Source organism: Microtus ochrogaster, unplaced genomic scaffold, assembly GCF_000317375.1.
Source record: "Microtus ochrogaster isolate Prairie Vole_2 unplaced genomic scaffold, MicOch1.0 UNK50, whole genome shotgun sequence".
Classification (NCBI taxonomy): Eukaryota; Metazoa; Chordata; class Mammalia; order Rodentia; family Cricetidae; genus Microtus; species Microtus ochrogaster.
In genome coordinates, this window is record NW_004949148.1 from 2,114,828 (window position 1) to 2,142,270 (window position 27,443).

Here is a 27,443-nt window from a genome sequence, read left to right on the forward strand (position 1 = left end):
ACTGAGCTCCCAAGGTCCAGTTGAAGAGCAGAAAGAGGGAGAAGATGAGCAAGGAACTCTGGACCACGAGGGGTTGGTCCACCCACTGAGACAGTGTGCCTGTTCTAATGAGGGCTTACCAAATCCAGCTGGACTGGGACTGAATGAGCAGGCAATCAAACTGGACTCTCTATGGTTGAAAATGGGGGCTGACTGAGAAGCCATTGATAAAGGTACTGGGACTTGTTTCTACTGCATGCACTGGCTTATTGGGACCCTAGTCTATTTGGATGCAAAGCTTCCTAGGCCTGGATGGGGGGGGCTTGGACTTCCTACAGGGCAGTGTACCCTGCCTTCTCTTAAGGAGGGAGGGGGAGGGAGGAGGGTGAGTGGGGAAGCGGGAAGGGAATGGGAGGAGGGGAAAAATATAAATTTTTGAATGGAAAAATAAATAAAAAATAAAACACTGCCTGGCCCATTATATCTAGCCTCTTATTGGCTTATTCTCACATTTTGATTCAACCCATTTTTAATAATCTCTATGTCACCATGAGGTCATGGCTTACTGGGAAAGATTCAGTATGTCTGACCTTGCAGCTGGCTCCATGACGGCTATCTCTGCCTGCCTTCTTTCTCCCAGCATTCTGTTCTGTCTACACCACCCATCCAAGGGCTGCCCTATCAAAAAGCCAAGGCAACTTCTTTATTCAACCAATGAAATCAACACAAATACAGCAGGAACTCCTACACCACAATATTAGGTTTCAGGGTACAGGACTGAAAAAGAAGTGGAGATAGTGGAGATACCTGTGTCTCATTTTTTACTTAAATGGGATTGTTTCAAGTTTTTCTCCATTTAAGATTTTAACTATGAACTTCTCATATACAACCTTATTATTATGTTCAGGTATGATCCTTCTAGTCCTACATTCCTGAGAGTTTTTACCATGAAGGCATATTAGATTTTGTGAAAGGTTTTCTGTATCTATTAAGATAATCATGTAATTTGTGTCTTGAAGTCCATGAGATTATGTTTATTGTTTTATTTACATATTCTGACATAATGCTATCAAAGCATACTGAAAAACAATTGCATTGCCAAACCAAAAGTTGGACTTTATTTTGAAATGATGATTAAGTGCATGTGTACTCTATTTCCATTATTCTTTTGTCAATTGTAGAACATGTAGGTCATTTCAATTTCTTAAACATTGTAAACAGAGCAGCAATGAGCAAGTATCTGTAGATATGGATGTTGAGCCATTTGGGTATATGCCAAGGTGTTGAAGGAGTGGCGGGCCATTTCCCACCACGTGGCTCCCAGCCACGGGCTAACTTTACCCAAAATAATTACACAGAAACTGTATTCTTTTAAACACTGCTTGGCCCATTAGGTCTAGCCTCTTATTGGCTAATACTCACATCTTGATTAACCCATTTCTAATAATCTCTGCAGCACCACGAGGTGGTTGCTTACTGGGAAGGGTCTTAACCTGCATCCATCTTGAAGAGGAGAGCTATAGCATCTGCCTCACTTCCCTTCTTCCCAGCATTCTGTTCGGTCTACTCCGCCTATCTAAATTCTGCCCTATCAGGCCAAGCAGCTTCTTTATTAATTAACCAATGAAAGCAACACATAGAGAGAAGACCCACCTACATCATTTCCCCTTTTTCTATTAAAAAAAGAAAGGCTTTAACTTTAACATATAAAATTACATATAACAAAACACTTATCAAGCAAGAATTACAGTTACAATATTTATATCTATTTTATCTTTTATCATAACTAAGGAAAACTATAACTATCCATTCCAAGGAGTGGTATAGCTGGGTAAGCTGATTGATTTACTTTTAGTTTTTTGAGACTCTTCACACTGATTTTCAGAGTGGCTCCACCATTCTGTAATCCCAGCAACAGTGACTGGGTGTTCTCTTTACTCAACCACCCCTCCTTTGATCTTTGCCATTCTATCTGTGTTTAGATGGATGACATCTCAAAGCTGTTTTAATTGTTTTTTTCATAATTACTAGGGACAATGAACATTTTTTGAGTTATTTTTAGACATTTGTTTTTGTCATTTCAGATGTCACTGTTCAGATCCCAGGCCCACTTTTTTTTATTTTTGTGATTATAATATACTTATAACATTCATTCCTTCTGTTTCCTCCTTCCACATCTCTCATATCCCCTCCTGACTCATCTTCAAGTTCATAGCCCAATTTTCAAATGTGTCATTTGTGTCTTTTGTTGTTTTTATAAGTTCAAAACATATTATAGATATTAATCGTCTGTACAAAGAATAACTGGCAGAGAATTTTTCACATTACTTGAGCTTCCTCTTCACCTGGTGGACTTACTGCCCAGAAGCTAAAATGTTTTTATGATGTTCTATTCAGCATTAGTATTTGGGCAAACAGAGTACTATTCAAAAAGACATTTTTATTGTTGGTTATTCATCAGGGAAAACTGCTCAGACATGGGTTTAAGCCAATAGAAAGTCTTTACTATCAAGCTGGCAACTAATGAGTGTTCAGGATCACAGTGTAACCGTGAATCATTCTCAGGGTGAATTTTGAAGCCCAAAAACCATGTCCAGGGTTGACATACTTCAGTTAACAAGAATAATCAGTCAGAAGCAGAAGTACAGAAGTAAAAATGGAAGATTAGTACATTTATAGACTTTATTAGATCTATGGACTTTAACAGATAAGGTTTTTGTTTTTGTGAAGAAGGATGCTTAAAAGAATTCCCACAGTAGCTCAGAATTGAAAAATCAATGGTTATTTATTCAGGGGTAGACTCACAAATCAGAATCCCCTGCTTGAGTGGATATCAGAAACTGAATCCAACAGCCAGAACAGAGGGGCCAGAAAAGAGAGTGGATGCATGCTCTACATCAGTGTATATAGTATAAGAGGACATACCCTGATGGCCAGGTAACCACTAGCTATAAGACTTCCTATAGCACCTCCCGCTTCTGTTTAAATAACACAGTTCTAAGCCTAATACAAAATTATATACAATAAGAAAAAAATATATTCAATAATTAGGCTATCCTCATGAGTTTAAGTCTTGCATAATAATTGGCCAAGTCATGAGAGGAAGGTAACTACAACTATCAGGTATTCAAACCCAATGAACAATCCAAGAATGGAAATAATATTACTTGAGTAAGCAGGAAGTGCAATCAAGCAACTTCCAAAATGTGCAACAAATGACAGAGACAACTGGCTACTTGGGCAATCACCCAAAGTCTCATTTGCAACACTGAAGCAACCAACATTGGATAAAGCCTAGAAAAACTGACATACCATTTCGGAGGCAGGAAACTTTTCAAAACCATTTTATCCTGTCTTGGCAATATCTGACAGTCCTGCTTATCCATTTCCGGATATCATGAATCTTGTCAGTGGTTGAGAGATGGGTATTTCTTTGTCCAAAGTCCAGTTTTGCCAAGAAAAAAACAAGCTCCAAGTGGAGTGTCTTCATGCAATTATCCCTCATTACTAGAATGAGGCATTGCCTTGGGGCTTCTAGAGTGTCCATGGGATTCAGGGGTGGGTCCCCATGTACCCCTCCCAAGAGATGAATGTGTTAGCCATCCTTTCCTTTCTTCTTTTCTTCATCCTCCCTCTATTTATCCTTCTTCTCTTTCCTTCTTCCATGCTTACATCCTCAGTATGTTCTGTGTACCTCATTGTCCCTCCTTGCCTGTCTTTCCATTTATTTTACCTTGGTACTTTTGCTATTCTTTCAGGAATGCTGCAGGTAGCATTCAGTTCCATGTATACGTAAACAGAGGGTTCAGCATGACAATCAAGTTGCCAGCAGAAATGAAGTGTTTGTAGAATAACTGAAGAATGGGAGTGTGAGGGTGGGATTTATTGTGGGGACTGGGGTATGCAGAGGAACGGAGTTATGGAGTGGGGTTGTGGAGGAATCTTAGTTTTCTCAGCCAAGACAGTTGATAGAAGTCAGACACAGGCAGAAGATAATGTCTGAACGGGGGATATTTATGACAACTGGACAACCAATAAAGCCATCTGTGAGCTAGGAAATTCAATTAGGAAAATGGCTCCATGAGATCATTAGGCAAGCCTGTAGGTATTTTCATCATTAGTGACTGATGGAGATGGCCCTGCCCATTTGGGGGGGTGTTTCCCTGGGCTGGTAGTCTTGGGTTCTATAGGAAAGCAGGCTGAGCTCATATGGAGCAGGCCAGTAAGCAGCACTCCGCCATGGCCTCTGCATCAACTCCTGTCTCCCGGTTCCTGTCTTGGTTTCCTCCAATGAACAGTGATGTGAAAATGAAAGCCAGAAGAAAACTTCCCTCCCCAGTAGGTTTTTTGCCTTGGTGTTTCCTCACAGTAATGATAACCTTAACTAAGATAGTGTCCTATCTTACTTAGGGTCAGAGTAGTGACAAGCACAGTCCAACAAGGAAAGTAGATGTGAAGTAAAACTGGTACCCATGGACTGGTTTCACTACCAAGGCCTCATTGGCTAATCCTGCCAGTTGAAAAAATGGACTTCTATGCAGGTAAGCATGCTCAATTATCCTCTGTTCTGAGGAGTGCCAGAGAACACCCAGGTTCAAGTTCAAATTTGGCTTCCACACAATGTGATGACTGCTGTAAGTGCAAGCTGGTCTGTACAACCAGAGGAATTATGAAACAAGAAAAGCCCAACGTTTCCCTTTAGTAGAAATGAGGCTGTATTGTCCTAAACTTATGAGTATGCTGTAGTGTGCTTTTGTATATTACTCTGCACATTCTCAGTGTGTCCCCTGCTGAGGATGGACGGCCATAGAATAGTGGTTCTTAATCTGAGTCATGAACCTTTGCTGATAGAAAGACTCTTTTAATTGGGTCAAATAAGACCATTGAAAAACATAGATACTTACATTATGATTCATGACAGTAGCAGAATTAGAATTATGGAGTAATAACAAAAATTATATTCTAGTTGGGAGTCACCACAACATAAGGAACACTGTTAGAGGGGTGCAACATTAGAACGACTCAGAAACACTGCCACAGAGTGTCCAGAAACCACAGCAAAAAATCCCACCTAAGTAAGGGTGGAAGAAAGTACCAAGCTCAAAAGTCGGGAGGCCAGTTGGTCCGAAGTATAAGCACTTAGGGACTCAGCCCTCAGCAGATGCACAAGTAAGTGCATCTGGAATGTAGTGCTCAGATCACAGAGTGGCATCATGTCCCTTCAAAGGTCTGTGTCATTGTTTTTGATGTAGTGTACAAAACCTTCCACTTTAAAGTGTGTGGAAGGCACCAGGCCCAGCCCAAAGGTGTGGGTGGCCTTAGGCCAGTAGAAATTTGTAGCAAGCCAGGCATAAGGGGTCCCAATTGTTATCATGAAAAGGGCTCTTTCACTTAGGAGATGGCAGTGATGTAGTGCATGAAAGCACTGGCAGGTTTGTCTCCAGTAGAAAAAGAATGGTCTTCCTTCCTTCGGGCCATTCAGAACTTCTCCACAATAATGAAATGTCTACTATAACTTCAGTCCTTAAGGAAAAGCAGGCCATGAAGAGTCCATCCCTAGAGAAAATGGTAATTCCCTGGAAATCCAGAGGAGACCATACTTCAAGTAGACTTGTGGTATGAATGATATTGTTAGAGATGGATTGTGTGTGGGTGTGTGTGTGTGGTGTGTATGTATATGCATGTGTGTGTGTAACTCAGAGTCTCATTCCATCCCTAGTCTTAGGCCCTGTGTGGGTAGGTGTTGTCTGTCTTGTGCCAAAGGCTCACATTCTTCTCTATCCCATTCACTTTTCTGTCAGGAGCATCCTGTGTGGGTGTTAGGGGGTGGGGGTCAGCTAACAATGAACGTGAAGCCTAGGGAACTCGTGGTTTTCCAGAACGTGTACAAACACGAGAATCCTGGACACATATTGGTTACCCTTAACCCTCAGAGTCAGGATAGTAGCTGAGGCTCCTGCACACATGTGCCAGTTAGCATTTCCTCCTGGGCTCTGAGGGATAAGGGCTATATTCTGCCCTGAGTTCAGTGTCTGTACAAAGTTTTGTTTCTGTGTCATCTAGTGGTTGTTTTCCAGTTTCATTTTCCTATATGGAGCTTATACCTTCAGGGTGTGACATACCCTGGGTTGAAGTGACTGAATATTGTGGAGTGAGGACCCTGGTCTGTGACATCCTCTCACCTGCTGTGATAAGGATCCATACAGATAGACACTAAAGCCTACTTTAGGACAAACATGTCCAAAAGTAAACTTAAGCACCCTTGTCATTTAGAGGGAAATTGTCTCTTTTTTTCCCCTCAGAGATGGCAGAGAAAAAAAGCTGGAGGGAGGAAAGACACCTAAGCATATTTGGTACAATACTGCCATCATGCGGAACTGCTTTCGCGTTCCTGCCAACATCTCATGGTGCACTTTCTTTTCAGGTCTTGGGATGGCAGAATGAGGGTGCATGGGGACTCCAGACTGAGCAGCTGAAGGGGTCTCTAGCTAACATTCCAGCATTAGGAAGATTCAAGATTTAAGTCATTTGTGGGGTACTCCCAGCTATCCCATGAGGTTTGTCATGCTGCAGAGTAACAACCAGAGCGACACAGGAAGTGCAGGTTTAGGCTTCCTGGGGCAGCCATTTTTGTCAGTGTTGGTAGGAGCTCTATTAGGACTCAGTGCCTTGGAGCACATATGTGGAAAACGTACTCGTGACTCCATTATATCCACTTACCACCTTCAAGGAGCAGAAATAGTGTCCCTGACTCCATGATCTTTCTTTTCCTGAACTGTAATCTATACCTACCTCTCATTTCCTGGAATCAGAAACAGCCATTGGGATTCTGACCTCTGTTCATGGCCTTGTAGATCCACAGAAATTTTACAGTGGTTTACATATTTATCAGTCCTTTTTTCGTTTCTTCATACCCTTCTTTCTCACTCAGCCTGTCCTTCCTCCATCCCTTTCTTCTTACCCATTCCATCCCCCTACCCATGCTCACATCCTCATTCCATCTCTCTGCTTCATTTTCTGTGCATCCAGTATATTTCTGGTGTGAACAACATGTTAGTGTGTGTGTGTGTGTGTGTGTGTGTGTGTGTGTAACACTACATTTCTTCTCTTGCCTACACAGACTTTATCATTTCCATGTATTCATATCCCAAGAAGAAAACAAGATGAAGGGGTAAGTTTCTTTTGAGTTTGTCTAAAATGTAATACCAAGCAAGGGACTGCCTGAGGAAAGGCTGCTGGTGTGCTGCTGTGGGAGTGGGATCCTGGCAGGAGCCAAGAGGACAATGTTCTTTGTAATGTGTCCTGGTTCCCTTAAGTCTATGTAACTATATCAGCAGCTGTCCATTGTAGGAATGGAGGGTTACAGACATGGGTACATGGCTGCATGCACATGGCAAAGAAAGGTCCATGTGCAAGACAAACTCTGTCCTTTACAGAAAGGAAATTGTGGCAAAAATTTTGTCTGTCAGTGGCTGTGTGTGGTAGAAAGAACTATTGATTACAGACAAAGAGATCATAATGTTTTCTGGGCAGACCCCAATAGGTGATCTGGGGCCACAGAACAGGACTTGACAGACTGGTAAATGCTGGGATCAACTAATAGTTTCTTGACATTTTCTAGTCCCTAATGAGGGTTCCTGGGAAACAAATTTTCTATCCGAGCCTCAGGGGTCTCAACACAAAAACTCTTGTGATCTTGGAGGTGGATGATTTGGATGTCCATTTGGATGGACAGTCAAGGTCCTAGAGTACACAGGTTGGGGTCTCTGGACAAGAAGACAAAAGAGTTTAGATGACATTTATTCTTTTTATTCTGACTCTAGTCCATGGCGCAGGAATTGGGACCATCAACATGGAAGCTAGCCTTCTGCTTTCTGTCCTCAGTACAGCCTGGACTCTCATTCTGCTGGGTGTAGATCCATTGCTGGTCCTATGGCGCGCGTGTGTGTGTATAGGTGATGTCTCCCTTGTGCAAACTGCCCACCTCCCTCTGTCCTATGTGCTCTCCCAGTCAGGAGTCTGGTGTGTGAGTATGAGGAGAGGGTCGGGCAACCTTGAAGTAGAAACTGGCTCGTGGAATGGCTATATAATGTTTGCACACCCGCAAGAGGACTGGGCACTCTATGGGTTACCCTGACACTCAGTTTCAACATTCCCCCTGAGTGCCATGGACATGTGGGTCAGTTAACTTGTTCCTGGCAGGATATAGGGGGTTGTGCTCAGGCCAATGTCTAGTTTCTGCCTAAGATTTTCTTTCTGTGCCATCTGCTGACTCATGCTTCTGATTTGAGGATTCCCAATTCAGTTTTTCTGTATGATCCTTAGTTCTTGAGAGCATGTCCTGTCCTTGTGTTGGAGTGGGGTCTGTGACTTCCCATACAATATCCATACAGGAAGATTCTAAGGCTTCAAGGCCCATTTCTGGCTAAAAGAGTCCAAGATTTAAAACTTATTTGACTTTTTTTTTAATCAGAGAAGGGCGGAGGGAGATACCCAGGAAACCTGGTATACCTTGACCATGTTGGTGCAATACTGCCCTCAAACAGTGCTGTATTTCTTTATGGCTCCCACCAACACCTCAGTGTTCTTTCTCTCAAAAAGTGAGGGGAGGAATTGAATAAAGAATTTATTGAGGAATCTGTTCCAAAGAGTAAAGTAACACGGGCTTCAGTTAGCCCACTCCAGCTAAAGGGTGACCACCTCACCATTGCCAGAGGCTTGCTGTACTGCAGAGCAACAACCATAGCTACACAGGAAATACAGGCTTGGATTTTCTGTGGCAGCCATATTTGTTATGGTGGGGAGGGGCTCTCTACCCAGGAGTCATCAGCCATAGTGCAGTTGTGTGTACAAAGCATCCAGGATCAGAGACAGGTTGAGCACCGGTGAGTTCATGTTCCCCTTCTTAATTATTTTTTTGTACTTCACCTGTCCTCAAGTCCTGGAATAGACACTGCCCTTGGGATCCTGGACTCTGTACATGGGCTTGGAGGTCTCCAGAAATATCACCAAGAGTTTGGCTATTTCTCAGTCAGTCCTTCTTTCATTTCTTCATTCCCTTCTTTCTCCCTCAGTCCATCATCACTGCATGCCTTCCTTCTTTCCTATGATCCTTTTCCACTTCCTCCATTGCTGCTGACATCCCCAGTCTGCTCTTTGTTTAATGTTCAGTTGATTCCTGCTGTCTTTCCTACATTTTCACTTCCTTTTTGTTTCCTTCATAATCTCCTGTCATTGAGGAGGGCTTCAGATACAGCTCAGTGACATATACCTCTCTGCCCGGTGTCAAACATCAATATCAGGTCCCCAGTACAATCCAAGTTATGGGGAATAAACTCAAGTATGGAATGCAGGCATTCTTGGGTGCATTGCAGGTGGGCATCTTTGTTCTGTGAGCCAAGTGAACTGAGTAGAAAGGAGAAGTCAGAGTCCTTCCTTAGTATGGAAATAAGTCAATAATGAAGGTAGATGTGAGACAGGAGAGCTGCCGATTATACTGGTTTAAATACCAGTGTCCCCTTTGCCAGGCCCAGTGGTTCCAGGATGATTTTATGAGCAGGTAGCCGCTTTTGGAGGACACAAACCAAAGACAATAATGGTTGCTAGACAAGCACAAAGTAAAGGCTTGGAGCCCCAGCTCAGGTCCTGATAGGCAGGTAACAGGTGTAAATGAGTGCAGTGTCTTCTTATGTCATTGTGTGTTTCCCAATTCAGGATTCTGGGGAGCCTCCAGTGTCAACAGAGAATGGGAATGCCTCTAAGCTATAATGTCCTGAGAGCTGTAGAAGATGGCTGACACTCTCCACTTGAAATCAGACTGGGTCTAGGGATGCAGCTTGGGTCCTTTGGACCAAATTTTCCAAAGGGTTTAAGCGGGAGCTGACCTCTGTGCTCTGACTCTTGGCCATGAAGTTATGAACTGGGACTCTCACAAAGGAGACCTCCCATATGATTTGAGTCCTCTGTCTTCCCTGAATCCTCCTTCTGTTAGGCAATAAGCCATTGCTGGCCCTAGGACAGTTGGGTGAATGGATGTCTCTCTCATGTCAATTGTCCACATCATCTGTCCTCTGCATACCTTCTGCTACCAGGCAGGAAGGCTATATAATATTGACACTCACTTGGGTACCTAGACACTAAATGTGACACTGTTGTCGCCCAGTCAGCTGAGGGCCCTGTGCATGTGTGCCAGTTAGAGTGTTCCTATAAGGCTGTGAGGGACAGGGTCAGGTTTAGCGTGAAGACTAGTTTCTGCCCAAGATTTTACTTTTGGGGCTTCTTGACTCTTGCATCCTCATGATGGAGATTGCAATTTATGTTCCCTGTATTGGCCTTACGCCCTAAGAGTGTGACTTGCTAAGAGCTCTCCTGTGCCAATGAGTTCAAGTGTACTTCCCACTTTCTCTTCTATAAGGTTCAATGTGGCTGGCTTTATGTTGAGGTCTTTGATCCATTTGGACTTGAGTTTCGTGCATGGTGATAGATATGGGTCTATTTTCATTCTTCTACATGTTGATATCCAGTTATGCCAGCATCATTTGTTAAATATGCTTTCTTTTTTCCATTTGATATTTTTTGCTTCTTTGTCAAAAATCAGGTGTTCAAAGGGGTGTGGATAATATCTGGGTCTTCTATTTGGTTGTATTGTTCCTCCTGTCTGTTCTTATGACAATACCAGGCTGTTTTCAGTACAGTAGCTCTGTAGTAGAATTTGAAGTCAGGGATTGTGATGCCTCCTGAAGTGATTGTCTGCCTATGGCATGGTAGCTGGGACCTTTTGCTGAAAAGTATGTTCCAGAAGTAATTGTGAGTGTTCTCAGGTCAGTAAGAAGTTAGCCATAGTGAGTTCAATTGCCATCACAAAAAAAAAAAAAAAAAAAACCTTGGAAAGTGTTCCTTAAGTGCGCCTTCAACTGGATCTTAGTAAAGATGGAGTTTCCAAACCCAGGCAGTGCTGTCTCAACAAGAAAGGGGTAGAGTCATTTTCATCTGGGCATTACAGACAGTCTCAATAATGAGGTAGTGGGCCACTGGGGGTTCAGTCCTGGACACTCTATAGGTCAGACTTGATGCCCAGTGTTAAAGGGACTGTGCTCATGTAACAGAGTGAGTCTGGCAGGACAAATGGTGCTGTATTTAGCCCCGGATAGTTTTTGCTGAAGATTTTTTTTCCTCTGGCTTCTCCCAACTCCTGTATCTAGTGAAGGGGGTCCCTATTCAGTTTTCCTGTTTGGCTCTTATGCCCTGAAGCTGGGTACTGTTTTTTGTGGAGGAGTGTCTCAGTACAGAGGTTTATTGGGTCTGAGACCTTCCAGGCCAGATCCATAAACTAAAAATCCAAACCCATCTCTGGCTATAAGGAGCCAAATTATAGCCAAGATATTTTGGAGTTTGGTGTCTTGTTGACTCTTTTCAGTATTTTTTTTTTCCTCAGAGAAGGGCAGAGGGAGTGAATGTGAATGAAGGGTATCATTTACATTACTGGTGCTATACTGCCATCAAGTGGAACTACTTTGCTGTTCCCAAAATCAACCCAAAGTGCTTTTTGTCTGTATGTCTGAAAACCAGTAGGTGAGGAATGTTGGGGCTTCTGATCCAAATACTGAATTAACGGGGGCTCTAACTAGCTTGCTAGTTCTGGGGTAAGCCGGGGTTTGATGCCTAGGGTGGGACTCAACCAGTGCTAGCCTCCAAGGCAGCATGGATTTCAAAGTAGTAAAGCCCAGAATACTGGTTTTGCGACCTTGTGGCAGCCATGTTTGCCACAGTGCTGAGGAACACTCCGCCCTGGGATGCAGATAGGTAAGTAACTTGCTTGTTAAGATACAGAATCTAGCCAGGTTGTGGTGGCACATGCCTTTAATCCCAGCACTCCAGAGGAGAAGGCTGGTGGATCTCTGTGAGTTCAAGGCCAGCCTGGTCTACAAGAGTTAGTTTCCGGACAGGCTCCAAAGGTACAGAAAGACCATGTCTCAAAAAACAAAAACAAAAACAAAAAATACAGAATCTATCCAATTTTTAGTCACGTACCTGAACAAATACTTCATTTCCTGGAATCAGCCACTGCCCAGGGGTCTGGTCTCTCTGCTTTAGGGTCCCCAGAAAATCAACCTAGAGGTCATAAATTTGTCAGTCCTTCTTTCCTGTTTTCATCCTTCTGTCCATCCACTTTCCCTTAATCCCTTCTTTCTCTCCATCTTTTGTCACTTCCTCCCTTGCTTTCATGCTTAGATCCTCAGTCTGTTGACTAGGTTTCATTTCTTCTTCTGGCTTTCTGCATACCTATCTTTTGGATTTCTTCTTATTCCCTTTGTACATTTGCTGCCCTTCAGGAGTTCTGAAGGACCTGTCTTAAACCTGTGAGCCAAAAAATTAACAACAAAGTCGGGTTCCCTGGAACAATGCAAGGGTATGGGAAATAAACGCAAAAGTGAGATACAGGGAGGACATTATTCCACCATGAAGCTATACCTTCAAAACAGGTGGGAAATTGGCCCAGGGGAGACAACCATCCTAATTTGTCTGATGACTTGCAATGGTATCATACCTGGAAGTAGACTCCATGATGCACAGAGGAGAAAGGGCACACAGGAAGTTGCCATTATGAGTTGCACATCCCTAGCCATGACCAGGAATCAAAGTGGAGAGGACAGTTGCCAGTCAAACCCTTTGGTTTTCCTGTCCAGAGACCCCAGCTAACATCGCGTTTTGGCTGGTGGCATACTCAACCTCGGGTGAAAGAAGAGGCTCCCTGGAACCATGATCTGAAGATAAGAAAATATCAAAATAAAACCTTTATTTCATCTCAGCTTCAACTCGCCTACCAGCTCCTTTGAAGCAGCCCCAATTCATTTCTTTGGGCTTGCCCAGCAACAATTATGATCTCACTGTGTGGAAACAATAGTTCCCTGTACCTGAGGCATCCATACCTGTGGTGGGATTTTGTTTGTGCTCTAATAAATAAAGCTTGTCTAAAATCAGAGGGTAGAGCTAGGAACTTGTTAACCATAGAGGTTTAGACGTCTGTACAGACAGACAGGAAGTGATATTGCTGGGCAGAGAAGAATATAAGGTGGATGGAGACAAGGCTTCAGCCCCCCTTTCTGTCAAATGAGTTAGCAAGGTAAGAGTTGGCTTTGGTTTGCTCCTTTGTTTTTCTGAACTTTCAGCATATACCCCTACATCTGACTTTGGATTTTTATTATTAAAACCAATTAGAAATTATACAACAGATACCCACTCAAGATATCTGTTATTATTTCATTTCTCCAAAGGACGCAAAGTCCCTCTAGGACTTGAAACTTTATGATGTGCATTCCAGCCGATTTCTAAAGTACTGTACAAAAATAAAGGAAGGATTTCTGATGAAAATCCCCAGTCCTTTTGGTTCCTGCTAAGATGCCGGCACCATAACAAACCTCGGGGCAAATTCAAAAGAAACTCATGACTTGCCTTCATCTTTACACCCAGAGCACACACAGTACAGAGGGGCATCCAGGGACAAAGTGAGTATAGGTATCAAGTAAAAGAAGGTGTTTTATTACCTGCCCTTGTGAAGGCATGCACGTGTGCATGTGTATGTGTGTGTGTGTGTAGATGGAGCTCACTGCATTCCTGGGGAATTATCACTTCACCTAGCATGTGTTCTTCACTACCCAACAAGAAGCCTTCTTGTCTTAAGGGCTGAATTTGTAGAGCACAACCTCATCATTGATGAAACTTTGTGGATTACCCAAAGGAAAAGGCTAGCTCTCACTTCTTCCTCCAGAGTAATCTGCCCTTGCTTTCAAAGTGTCCATCTGTATGATCTCCCAGATGTGGGGTACAACATGATTTATAGAAACCCAGAGACAGACAATGGGGTTCAAGCTGAAGATCAGAGAAGCAAAGCAGACAAACCACCAGAGAGACCTTCTACCTCTACCAGATCTTCAGAGGTTAAGGGTGAGATTCTGTCTCTACGAAAGCTCAGACTCCACACTCCAGTGAGTTCCTGTCTCTTCCCCTTTATACTCCTCTCTCGACCCAGCCATATCACTTCTGTCTCCACCTCCCTAGTTCTGACATTAAAGGCATGGGACTCCCAAACACTGGGATTCAAGTTGTAAGTCAATCTATAGATTCAATGCAATCCCCATCAAAATCCCAACAGAGTTCTTCATAGACCTTAAAAGAACGATACTCAACTTAATATGGAAAAACAAGAAACCCAGGATAGCTAAAACAATCCTGTAAAATAAAGGAACTGCCAGAGACATTACCATCCCTGACATCAAGCTCTATTACAGAGCTACAGTAATGAAAACAGCTTGGTATTGGCATAAAAACTATGATGTGGACGAATGGAATCAAATTGAAGACCCAGATATTAATTCACACATTTATGAACACCTTATTTTTGACAAAAAAGCAAAAAAGATACAATGGAAAAAAGAAAGCATCTTCAACAAATAGTGATGACATAACTGGATGTCAATCTGTACAAGAATGAAAATGGATCCATATCTGTCACCATGCACAAAACTCAAGTCCAAATGGATTAAAGATCTCAATATAAATCTGACCACACTGAACCTGATAGAGAAGAAAGTGAGAAGTACCTTCAATGCTTGGGCACAGGACACCATTTCCTAAATATAATGCCAGTAGCACAGACAATAAGAGCATTAATAAGTAAATGGGACCTCCTGAAACTGAGAAGCTTCTGTAAAGCAAAGGACACAGTCAATAAGACAAAAAAGGCAGCCAACTGAATGGGAAAAATCGTCATCAATCCCACATCAGACAAAGGATTGATCTCCAAAATATATAAAGAACTCAAGAAATTAGACATTAAAATTCTAAGTAACCCAATTAAAAAGTGGTGTACTGAACTAAACAGAATTCTTGACAGAAGAATTTCAAATGGCCAAAAAATACTTAAGGACATGTTCTTCTTCCTTAGCTATTAGGGAAATGCAAATTAAAACAACTTTGAGATACCACCTTACACTTGTCAGAATGGCTACAATCAAAAACACTAATGAGAGCTTATGCTGGAGAGGTTGTGGAGCAAGGGGAACACTCATTCATTGCTGGTGGGAATACAAACTTGTGCAACCACTTTGGAAATCAGTGTGGTGGTTTCACAGAAAACTGGGAATCAACCTACCTCAGAATCCAGCAATTCTACTCTTGGGAATATACCCAAAAGATGTTCAATCACACTAAAAGAGCATTTGTTCAAGTAGGTTCATAGCAGCATTATTTGTAATAGCCCAAACCTGGAAACAACCTAGGTGCCCCTCAACTGAAGAGTGGATAAAAGAAGTGTGACACATCTACACATGAGAGTACTACTCAGCAGTAAAAAAATAATGACATCTTGAATTTTGCATGCAAATGGATGGAATTAGAAAACATTATCTTGAGTGAGGTAACCCAGTCCCCAAGAAACGAATATGGTATGTACTCACTCATGAGTGGATGCTAGTCATAAACAAAGGGCAACGAGCCTATAGTTCAGGATCCTAGAGAAACTAAGTAATAAGGTGGACCCCAAAAAAGCATGTATAGACCCACCTGGAAATTGGAATCAGATAAAAATTTGGGAGCAGGGGGGCATGGGGTAAAAGGAAGGGGAGAAGGGGATTTGAGGAGAACTTGAGGGAATGGGATAGTCGAGATGGAGGAAGGACAGATAAAAGAGCAAAGAAAGAGATACCTTAATTGAGGGAGCCATTATGGAGTTAGCAAGAAACCTGGCTCTAGAAAAATGCCCTAGACCCCACAGAGATGTCCCCAGTTAAGACCCTAAGCAATAGAGGAAAGGGTGTCTGACCTGACCTTACCCTGTAATCAGACTGATGATTATCTTAAGTGTCACCATAGTACCTTCGCCCAACAACAGATGGGGAACAGAGGCAATGACCCACACTGGAGCAATGGACTGAGCTTCCAAGATACAGTTGAAAAGTGGAAGGAGTGAGAGGAATTTAAGATCATGAGGGGGTCATCCACTGACACAGTTTGCTTGAGTTAATGGTATCTCACCAACTCCAACTGGACTGGGAGTGAATGAGCATGGGAACAAAGCCCCTCTGAAGAGGGTTGACAGTTGGGGCAGACTGAGGGGCCATTGATAGTGACACTGGGATGTGTCTCTACTGCATATACCAGCTTCATGGGATCCTATTCTTTTTGGATGTAAGCCTTGCTCAACCTAGATGTAGTAGGGAGGGCCTTGGACTTTCCACAGGGTGGGGTGCATGGCACTCCCTTAGGGTTGGAGGGATGGGGTGGGAGGGTGTGAGGAGGAAGAGGGAGGGGACTTGGGGGAGGAGAAATAGTGGGAATTTGGATTTGAATTTTTTTAAGTAATAAAAAATAAAAAAATAAAGGCATGAGTCACAAGCACCATGATCTCTTTTTGGATTGATTTTGTGCAAGTCTAGGGTGGCATTGAACTAACAGAGATCTGTCTGCCTCTGTTTCCTGAGTCCTGGGTTTAAAGGCATGAGCTGCCACTGCCTGGCCTCTATGACTAACTAGTGGCTTAACTCTGAACTCTGATCATTATTTCTTTATTGAAGTACAAATAAAATATCACTACATTTCCCCCTTTGTATAAATAAAAAAGAGAAGGCTATAACTAAAATAAGAAAAGCTAAATATAATAAGTAAAATAACTATATACAATATATACAGGCCATAAATACTTCAGCAATGTCTAGTGCATTTGCATTTCAGAGAAATTACTCCATTATCTATCCTTTCTTGGTGAGTCCAAATCTTGTACCTAAAATACTTTATATCATAACTTGCATTACCGTCCAAAATTATCTTTTCATATCTCTCAACCTTATACACTTTAGAACTTTTCAGGGAGTTTCTTTTCTGTGTCTGATAAACAAGAAAAATAACTAAAACTATCTAGTCTTCAAATTTCTCAGAGACCCAAAAAGTAAATAATATGAACTGAGTAAGCAGGAAGTATGAGCAAGCAACTTCCAAAAATATGAGAAATGACAAAAACAGCTTGTATACTTTGGACAACATACTATCAGCAGTTGAGGGAAGGGCATTTTCTTACCCAGTGGCTTACTTTGGCCCCCAAAAAAGTAAACTTCATGTGGAGTTTCTTCAATGCCTATTATCTTCTCTGAAGTAGATTGGGACTGCCAGGAGCAGACGTGTCTCATTGTCATAAAAAAGAGCCTCTGTTATTAAAATATCTTAAATGCCATATTCTGTAGATCTCTAAATTGTTTGAAAATCACTTGACTATTTAAAATATATCTGGTTCATTTTGAAAATGTACCTAAAATGTCTACAAGTTCTATTGTAATAGGTGACTAATTATTAACCTGCATTTCTTTATTATCCTAAAGAGTAAGTAAATATAACTTTCAATCACAAGAAATTTGTATTATATTGTTAAATAAACTGTATAGATACAATATCTTGAACAGGCTTAGAAACATTTGTAGGGCATGTTTTATCAAAATTAGTATCAAATTTGTATCCATGTACAAAATTTGTATACAATATGCAAAAGTCCAATCCAATGTAAAACATGTAAAACTAGTAGTTGATTTTTAAAAGTAGTTTCAGTAATCTACCATTTTATCTTATCAAATCTGTATTCTCCCTTTTTCTTTTCAGAGTAGATTTAATAATCTACCCTTTTATGCTATCATATCTGTATCCTCCTTTTTCTCTTTTCCAAACAAGAACTCTGTATCTTATCTCCTTTCTTCGACTTTCTTCCTGACTGCAACCAATAACAAGTTGTAACTGAGGCCCCTAAACAATGACAAATATTCATAACCCATTCATTGAATGACCTAAACAACCCACTCTACTACTTGGGAGTGGGCGTTGTCTTCTTAAATTTACATCCTGCTATCTTGGGGTAACAGCATCTTGAGGGAAGCCTGAAAAGAAAAACTTGGATTAATAGTCTAGTCCTGAGAAAGGTAGCTGTATTATTTGTTGTCCATATTCTGCATAATGGGAAAGTGCAGGGCTTGTCTCAAGTCCTAGCTAGAGTAGTCTGTGAGGCTAGAATATCTTGGTTAGTCACTTCAAAATTGTTCTGAGCAGTTTATAGTCCAAAGATGACCTTTAGGTGGTGTTTTTCAGCTTTATGGTCATGTTATGGTCCTGAAGGAATAATCATTGTGGGGCCCTATCCTCTTTTTGGAGACTTCAAAGGCGTGCTCATGGTTCACTGCAGAAAACTAATACAGACTCAAACATGAAATCATGCACAGATAGATAAATGAAGCCCTTTTCTAGAGTTAGTTAGTACTCTATATGACCATTAATATCATGACAAAACCTTTAAAATACTACATATTTATCTGATAAACTATAAATTTTGAGATAATATTTTGGCCATTAGAAAAGCTATCAAATATTCAAAATAAAACTAAAAGATTATGACATTAGTGGCAATAAAATAGTCCTTAAATTTTTATTTTTCTTCTGTTCCATATCCGGTGGCTCTTCTGACATGATACAGAGATTTTGGATTTTCCTTTCACAAGCATGCTGGCTTTAGAGAAGGAGAGAGCCACAATCTAAATTCAAAGGCAGCTTTAATCTGTAAGTGGACTGGGACTACAAAAAGACCATTTACATTATATGTCTGTGGAGGATGACAGAAAGAAATGTTTGCAAAGATTTCTGAAATTTTATGCTGTTGGAAATATGATATACCAATAGGCCAATTTACCCTTTTTCTTGGGACATTTTTTCTGGATGATTTGTCCTTTTTCTTCCTATGTCTCATTTATCCAGTGGTTTTCAGATTCCTTAGCTGGATGCCTTTATTCTCCTGAAAAGACAGACACAAAACCGTTCCCAAACCCTAATTTTTTTGTTTGTGGGGGATTATCTTTTGGAAAGTTACAGCTGATCAAATGAAAAGCATTTGTTAGTTTTATATGTTAGTTTAGATTAAATGCCCATGCTGCTTGATGAACAATCATTTTTTCTACTTAAGAGATTTCTCTTGTTCAAACTGAGTCTTTTTCAATTTTGATGGTATTGATAGCTTTTCTTCTCCTGTGGAAACAAAAGCAAAACCCCTTCAATACCATAACACATATACTGGTTTCCATTCTGAGGTCATAACATCTTTAAAGTATATTGACTGATTTAGTTCCCTAGTTATTCTACAATCCAATGTCTCTCCAGAGTTGTTGTTCCTTTCTCATTAGTATTTAGAAAATTTAAAGTTAATAAAGCGTCATGCAATCTATTTCTGGGTGTCTTTATCATTCCTTTCTGTTTATTTAGCATATCCTTTAGAGTTTTATTCTGTTTTTTTATAACTGAGTACCCTGTAGAATTGTATGGCATACCTGTAATTTGCTTTTTTTCATAATAAGAGAAAACTATCATTTTCTTACAGACATATGTTGGAGCATTGTCTCTCTTTATTTGTATGGGTATACACATGATGGCCATAACTTCTAGCAAATGTGTGATAACCAAATCAGCATTTTCTGAGCTAAAAGCTGTTGTCTATTTAAAATTCAAGTAACTATCAATGGTGTGGTGTACATATTCTCCTCTTGGAGACTTCAAAGGTCACTGTTAGGTATGCGCATGGGTCACTGTAGAGAACAAGTAGAGACTCAAACCTGAAATCATGTATAGATTAGAATTAGTTAGTACTCTATAGGACCATTATTAACATGACAAAACTTTAAAATACATATATATTTATCTTATAAATTTTGACATAATATTTTGTTTTAAGAAAAGCTCTTAAAAAGTCAATATATATATAATCAAGGGATTATGGAATTAGTGGTAATATTTTTTTTATCTTCTGTGCCATATCAGGTGGCTCTTCTGGCATGAGACAGAGATTTTGGATTGTACTCTAACAAGCGTGCTCGGCTTTAGAAGGGGAGAGATTCACAACCCAACTCCAAAGACATCTTTAATCTTTAACTGGACTGGGAGTCCCAAAAGACCATTTGCATTGATTGTAGAGAACAACAAAAGGAAATATTTGGGAAGATCTATGAAATTTTATGCTATTGGAAATGTGATAAACCAATAGGCCAATTTACTCTTTTTCTTGGGACATATTTTTTTTCTGGATGATTTGTCCTTTTCCTTCTGTTGTCTCATTTGTTTAGTGGTCTTCAGATTCACTAGCTGGATGCCTTTTTCTCCTGAAAAACAGAAAACCCTTTCCCAACCTTAATTTTAGAGTGGTTCTCTTTTGTTAAGTTATATCTGATCAAATAAAAAGCATTTGTTATTCTTATAGTTTAGTTGAGATCAAACGGCCATGGTGCTTGATGAGCAGTCCTCTCCTCTAATCAAGACATCTCTCTTTGTCAAATAGAATATTTATCAATTTTGATGATATCCATAGATTTTCTTCTACTGTGGAAACGAAAGCAAAACTACTTCTCCAACATAACACATATCCTGATTTCCATTTTGAGGTCAAAACATCTTTAAAGTATAAAAGCTGATTTAATTCCATAGTTTTTTCTATTATACAATGTCTCTCATCACCTGACATTCTTTTTCTCATTAACATAAGTGTTTGGGTGGCAACTGCCTGGCTATGTTGGTCCTGGCTGTGGTGTAAGGAGCTAAGGAACTCACAATGAAACTTCTCGTGTAACTCAGTCTCATTTCTCTAGATATGAATCCATCCCTAGTCTTAGGCTCTGTGTGGGTAGGTGTTGTCTGTCTTGTGCCAAAGGCTCATATTCTTCTCTGTCCCATGCACTTTCCCTGTCAGGAGCATCCTGGGTGGGTGTTAGAAGGAGTGGGTCAGCTAACCTTTAATGTGAAGCCTAGGTGAGTCATGGTTTTCCAGAACCTGCACAACGATGGGAGGCCTGGACACATATTGGTTACCCTTAACCCTCAGAGTCAGGATAGTAGCTGAGGGTCCTGCACACATGTGTCAGTTGAGTTTCCTCCTTGGCTCTGAGAGATACGGGCCATCTTCCACACTGAGCTCAGTGTCTGACCAAAGTTCTGTTTCTGTGGCTTCTCCCAACTCCTGAATCTAGTGGTGGGCTTTCCAATTTTGTTTTTCTATATGGTGTTTATGCCTTCAGGGTGTGACATACCCTGTGATGAAGTGACTGAATATTGTAGAGTGAGGACCCTGTTCTGTGACAACCTCGTCTCCCCTCCCCCTTTTCCCCCTTCCTGTGAGAGCATGGGATCCTTACCAAAAGACTCCAAGATCTACCTGGACAGAAATGTCCAAAATTGAATTCAACTACATTGAACTGGAGTGGAAAGGAGTTGACCTTTTTTTTTTTTTTCTCTCAGAAAAGGGTGGAGGGAGAAAAGCTGGAGGAAGTACACCTAAGCAGTCTTTCTGCAACACTGCTATAATGTGGAATTGCTTTCGTGTTCCAGGCAATACCTCAGAGTGTGGTTTCACCTCAGATCTTGGGATGAAGGAATGAGGGGGCATGGGGACTCTGTTTTCCAGACTGAGGTGAAGGAGTTTCTAGCCAACATTCCAGCACTAGGAAAATCCAGGGTCCAGGTCATCTGTGTGGCTGTCTCAAGCTATCCCCTGAGGTTTGCTATGCTGTAGAGCAATAGTCAGAGGTATGCAGTAAGTGTAGGCTTGGATTTTCTGTGGCAGCCATGTTTGTCAGGGTCCAGAGGATCAACTGGCCAGGAGCTAGCTGCTTTAGAGCAGCTAACGTGTGAGACCTGCATGTGACTCCTTCATATTCTCTTATGACCGTCAGTGAGTGAGGACAGCCCAAGTGCTGTGGGCACAACATGGTACCTGGCGTCATCATTTTTTTAAATTCTCATGTGCATCTATCACTTATTTCCTGGAATAAGATACGGCTTTTGGATGTCTGGTGTCTGCTTATGGGCTTGGGAAATGTCCAGATTTCCACATGTCTTCATATTTGTCAGTCCTTTCTTTTCTTCATTTCCTTCTTTTTCCATAAGTCCTGCCTTATGCATCCCTTCCTTCTTTCACATTCTGCTTTTACACTAGCTCTTTCCATCCTATGCTCCCATCCCCATTCTGTTCTCTATGATTCATTTTCTTTGCTTCCACACAAAGTATGTTGTGAAAGACACATTACTGTGGCCGTGTGTGTGTGTGTGTGTGTGTGTGTGTGTGTGTGTGTAAAATTGCATTCCTTCTCCAAGGTCCACCCATGGCTAGAGTTATCCAAGATTGGTCTATGTCATCTTGAAGTCTAGCATCAAATCCTTGACATGCTTCTTTCTCTTTTTTTCCTCAGAGGAGGGTGGAGGGTAACAATGAGAAGAAGAGTCCCTGGCGTTGTTGGGGCAATACTGCCATCAAGTGCAATTGCTTTCCCATTTTTGCCAGTCCCTTGGGGATCTGTTTCTTAGCATGTTTGCTGGTGAGGGAGCTAGGAAAGAACACATGAGGACGCTGGCTTAAATTCTGAGTGAAGGGGACTCTAGCCATTCGTGAAGCAATCCATTTTCCAGGTAACTGCTACAGCTGCTCCCTTGTAAGCCTCTGAGGATCACCCTGCCTCACAGCAATATCCAGAGCATGCAGCAGAAGGATGTGTCCTGTTTTTGTATCTATTCTGTTAGCTTCTGTCATTTATAGGCAAATTGAGTCCATTGATACTAAGGGATATTAATGACCAGGGACTGGTAATTCCTGTTATTTTGGGGGTTTATTGGGGGTGGTGGTACTGTGTGGTGTTTCCCATCTTTGGGATTTGCTGGTGTGAGCTTATCTATTGTCTGTGTTTTCATGAGTGTAGCTAACTTCCTTGGGTTGGAATTTTCCTACTGCTACTAGAAGTAGGGCTGGATTTATAGACAGGTATTGTTTCAATTTGGTTTTGTCATAGAATATCTTGTTTCTCCTACTATGGTGCTTGAAAGCTTTGCTGGGTATAGTAGTCTGGATTTACATCTGTGGTCTCTGTAAAATGTCTATCTAGGATCTTCTGGCTTTCCTAGTCTCCAGTAAGAAGTCCAGGGTAAGTCTGATAGGTCTGCCTTTATATGGTATGTGACCTTTTTCCTTTGCTTAATATTTCCTTTCCTTAATATTCTTTCTTTATACTATTGTTTAGTGTTTTGATTATGATGTGGCAAGGGGACATTTTTGAAGGGTTCAGTTTATTTGGTGTTCTGTAAGCTTCTTGTATTTTCATGAGCATATTCTTCTTAAGGTTGGGAAAATTTTCTTCTATGACTTTGTTGAATATATTTTATGTCTTTGAACTGGAATTCTTCCTTCTATCCCTATTATTCTTAGGTTTTGCCTTTTCATGGTGTCCCAGATTTCCTGAATGTCTTAAGAATTTGTTGACTTTAGGATTCAATGAACTCTGCCAGAGCAGGCCTGAGCCAGCAACCTTCACAGGAGCAGGTACAAGTGAGCAACCTCCCAAGATTCAGCCAGTGGCCTCGACAGGACTGGGTCTCAACTAGTGATCTCTGTAGGAGCAGGCCTGAGCCAGGAGAGGCCTGACCTCTCTGGGACCAGGCCAAAGCCAGCAACCTCTGCAGAACGGGGCCCAAGCCTGAGCCAGTGACCTGCATGGGATCAAACTCAAGCCGGCAACCTCCATAGGACTGGGACCAAATCAGTGACTTTCACCAGAGAAGGCCCAAGCCAGCAACATCTGTGGGAACAGGTATGAGCAAGAGACCTGCAAGGGAGCAAATCTGAGCCAGCAACCTCTGTGGGACCAGCAACTTCTATGGGAGCAGACCAGAGCCAGGAACCTCCATGGGAGCAGGCCCAAGACAACAACCTCCTTGAGAGCAGGCCCAAGTGAGCAACATGTGTGGAAACAGGCCTGAATGACCTCCTGGATTTCGAGAGAACTCCAGGAGTGCTGAGTGACCTATGGGAATGCCAAGTGACCCCTGGGAATGCCAAGAAACATCTGAGGTGATTGAAATCATGGCCCTGACTTTACTATGAGGAGCAACCATCTGAGCCTTGGCTCCACAGGGACATGGAAGAGAAATCACCAGAGACATAATGCCAACTATACCAATCAGAGGAAAAGATGGGTAGACAACAAGGTAAGGGCATACTCAATACCACAAAGACCAACATGGCATCAGCAAAAACTTTTGGCTGTACAACAGCAAGACTTGAACTGACCAATACAGATGAAGTAGAAGATATTGACCTAAAAATAACTTTAGAAGAATTTTTGAGGCCCTTAAAGAGGAAATGAAAAATTCTCTCAAAGAAATCAAGGAAAAGGCAATCAAAAAATTGGAAGAAATTTAAAAAAAGAACTTAAATAAAACCAGGAAATACAATCAAACAGGTGAAAGAAATCATTCAAAATTTGAAAACTGGAAAAGAAACAATAAGGAAAACATAGTACAAGGGAAATCTGGAAATGGAAAATATAGGAAAATGATCAGGAAGCACAAATGCAAGCATAAATAGCAAAATACAAGAGATGGAAGACAGAATCTCAAGCTGTGAAGATACGATAGAAGAAATAGGCTCATAAGTCAAAGAAAACATTAAATCTAGCAAAAGCATAGCACAAAATATACAGGAAATATGGGACAACATGAAAAGACCAAAACTAAGAATAATAGGGGAAGAAGAATTAGAAGAAGTTTAACTCAAAAGCACAGAAAATATATTCAACAAAATCATAGGAAACTTTACCAATCTAAAGTATGATATGCATATGAAGATACAAGAAACTTACATAACACCAAATAGACTGGACCAAAAGAAAAGGTTCCCTTACCACATAATAATCAAAGCATTAAACACACAGAACAAAGAAAGAATATTAAGAGCTGCAAAGGAAAAAGAGCAAGTAACATATAGAGGTAGACCTATCAGCATTATACCTGATTCTCAATGGAAACAATGAAAGCAAGAAATTCCTGGTCAAGCATTATACAGACATTAAGAGGCCATGGATGCAATACCAGACTAATATACCCAGCAAAACTTGCAGTCACCATAGACAGACAAAGCAAATATTCTATGAAAGAAACAGAATTACTCAATACTTAGCCACAAACCCAGCCCTACACAAAGTACTAGAAGAAAAACTCCAAGCCAATCAAACTCCAAGGAAATCAGCTACATCCACAAAAACACAAGCAATAGATGATCTCACAGCAGCAAATCCCAAAGAAGGAAAAAAAACATATACATACACAATAACATCACCAAGCCTGGCAGTGGTGGCACATGCCTTTAATCCTAGCACTTGGGAGGCAGAGACAGGAGGATCTCTGTGAGTTCGAGGCCAGCCTGTGTACAAGAGCTAGTTCCAGGACTGGCTCCAAAGCTACAAAGAAACACTGTCTCGCAAAACAAACAAACAAACAAACAAATAAATAAATAAATAACATCACAAACCATGAACACTAAAATAACAGGAACTAGCAATCACTGGTCATTAATATTCCTTAATGTAAATGGACCCACTAGCCTATGAGGAGACACAGGCTAACAGATTGGATACAAAAACAGAATTCATCCTTCTGCGGAATACATGAAACATACTTCAACCTCAAAGATAGAGGTAAAAGATTGGGAAATTTTTTTTCAATTAAATATACCTAAAAAACAAGCTGGTAAGCTATACCAATATCTAACAAAATAGACTTTGAACTAAAATCAAACAAAAGACACAAAGAAGTACATTTCATATTTGGCACAGGAACAATCTATCAAGAGGAAATCCAAATATTGAACATTTATACCCCAAATACAAGGGCAGCCTCATTTAAAAAAAAAAAAACTACTAAAGCTGAAATCATACATTAAACCCCACATACTAACAGTGGGAGACTTCAATACCCCACTCTCACCACTGTATAGGCCAACCAGGCAGAAAACTAAGAGAGAAATAAAGGAACTAACCGATGTTATCATTCAAATGTATTTATCAGACATCTGTAGACCATTCCATCTAAACATAAAACCATATACCTTCTTCTCAGCAACTCATGAAGCCTTCTGTAAAATTGATCACATACTCTGTTACAAAGAAAACCTCAACAGATTAAAAAAATGGAATAACCCCATGCATATTATCAGATCACTATGGCTTAAAATTAGAATTCATCAGGAACACTAATTTCAGAAGACCCACAAGAACATGGAAATTAAACAATGCTCATCTGAATCACAAATGGTTCAAGAAAGAAATTAAAGACTTTGTAAAATTCAATGAAAATGACCATAAAACATATCCAAATTTATGAGACATGAGGAAAGCAATGCTAAGAGGAAATTTCATAGTACTAAATGCCTACATAAAGTACCTGAAAAAAATCCCATACTTTTAGCGTAACACCAGAAAACTCTAGAACAAAAAGAGGTAAACTCACCCAGGAGGACTAGACGGTAGTCTAAGGTAACCTCCCCAGTAATGGATCTCTTTCATTTTAATTGATAGATAGACTGGTGCGGGACAATTGTATGTATTCTCTCAATCATATTTTATTGAAACACTGATTGGCCAGGCAGGAAGTATAGGCAAGAAAACCAGACAGGAAGTAGCGGTGACAGAAGAATTCTGGGAAAAGGAGGAAGTTGATTCCTCCCAGTCCTGCACAAACCACCAAGGAAGCAGGATGTGACCTGCCAGCTGAAAAAGTACCAAGTCATATGGCAAAAACAGATCAGAATAATGGGTTAATATAAGCTACAAGAGCTAATAAGTAGCCTGAGCTAATGGGCCAATCAGCTTTATAACTTATAGAGATCTTTGCGTGATTTTCTTTGGGACTTGCTAGCTGTGGGGAACAGGGCAGAAAATAAACTCCAACAATCACGTCCTCATGTACAAATGGTGCCCACGTGGATAACTGCATCCACAGAAAGCCTGAGAAAGCTTGAGAAAGACTAGAGTAAAGCATTTCGGTTTTCAGCTGTAGCAAGAAAAAAGCTGCACTGTTTAAAATGCTGGCTTTCTGGGCCATCCTGCCAGGGAAAACGCTGACTGTTTCAAGCAGGTTTTCCCAACTATGGAGTTATGGACACACTACTGCAGCTTGCTTCAACAACCTTGAAACGCCATAGAGTTGTGGCAAACAACATGGCTACAACCGGTACCTCCACTGTGAGGGTAGAATTTCATAAGCTAAGGAATGGGCTGGATCTAGTTGTCAAAGCCACGGCTTTAATCTTCTCCATATTCCTTAGCAAATTAAAGACCCATGTGGTCAGAAAAAGAGATATACAGTAAGGAGAGATTCACAGAGGAAGAAAACCCCAAAATGGTTTACAGTGTTAAAAATATATACAGGCGGTCTCCATAGCCTGCCTGCAGCAAACAGGGTGGGCCCTTTGTTTGCGAGCTACCCAAGCAGCACAGAGATCCTATCTGGACATCAGGAGAACCATCACTGGGGAGTGACATCACTGGGAAGGTACATCAGTGGGCAAGAAGACCTGATCCTGTAAAAGAAGATCCATAGGGGAGCATTCGGAGGAAACGATGGGCAGGCGCCAA

General features: G+C 41.1%; 1 protein-coding gene across 4 annotated transcripts in view; it reads right to left on the reverse strand.

Annotated features, from left to right (window-relative positions):
* Window positions 1-27,443, reverse strand: part of LOC101988417 (E3 ubiquitin-protein ligase RLIM-like) — a 161,327-nt gene that overhangs the window by 102,217 nt on the left and 31,667 nt on the right. The window contains exons 6-8 of one of the 4 annotated variants that reach the window (XM_026777248.1): window positions 18,698-18,799; window positions 12,527-12,743; window positions 12,010-12,090 (exon numbers count right to left, since the gene is read on the reverse strand). The gene's annotated coding sequence lies outside the window, so the exon portion shown is untranslated. Of the gene's footprint in view, window positions 1-8,899; window positions 10,934-12,009; window positions 12,091-12,526; window positions 12,744-17,050; window positions 17,127-18,697; window positions 18,800-27,443 lie in introns of those variants that run through there. The other 3 variants (XM_026777249.1, XR_001229472.2, XM_026777247.1) reach the window with 3 other exon arrangements.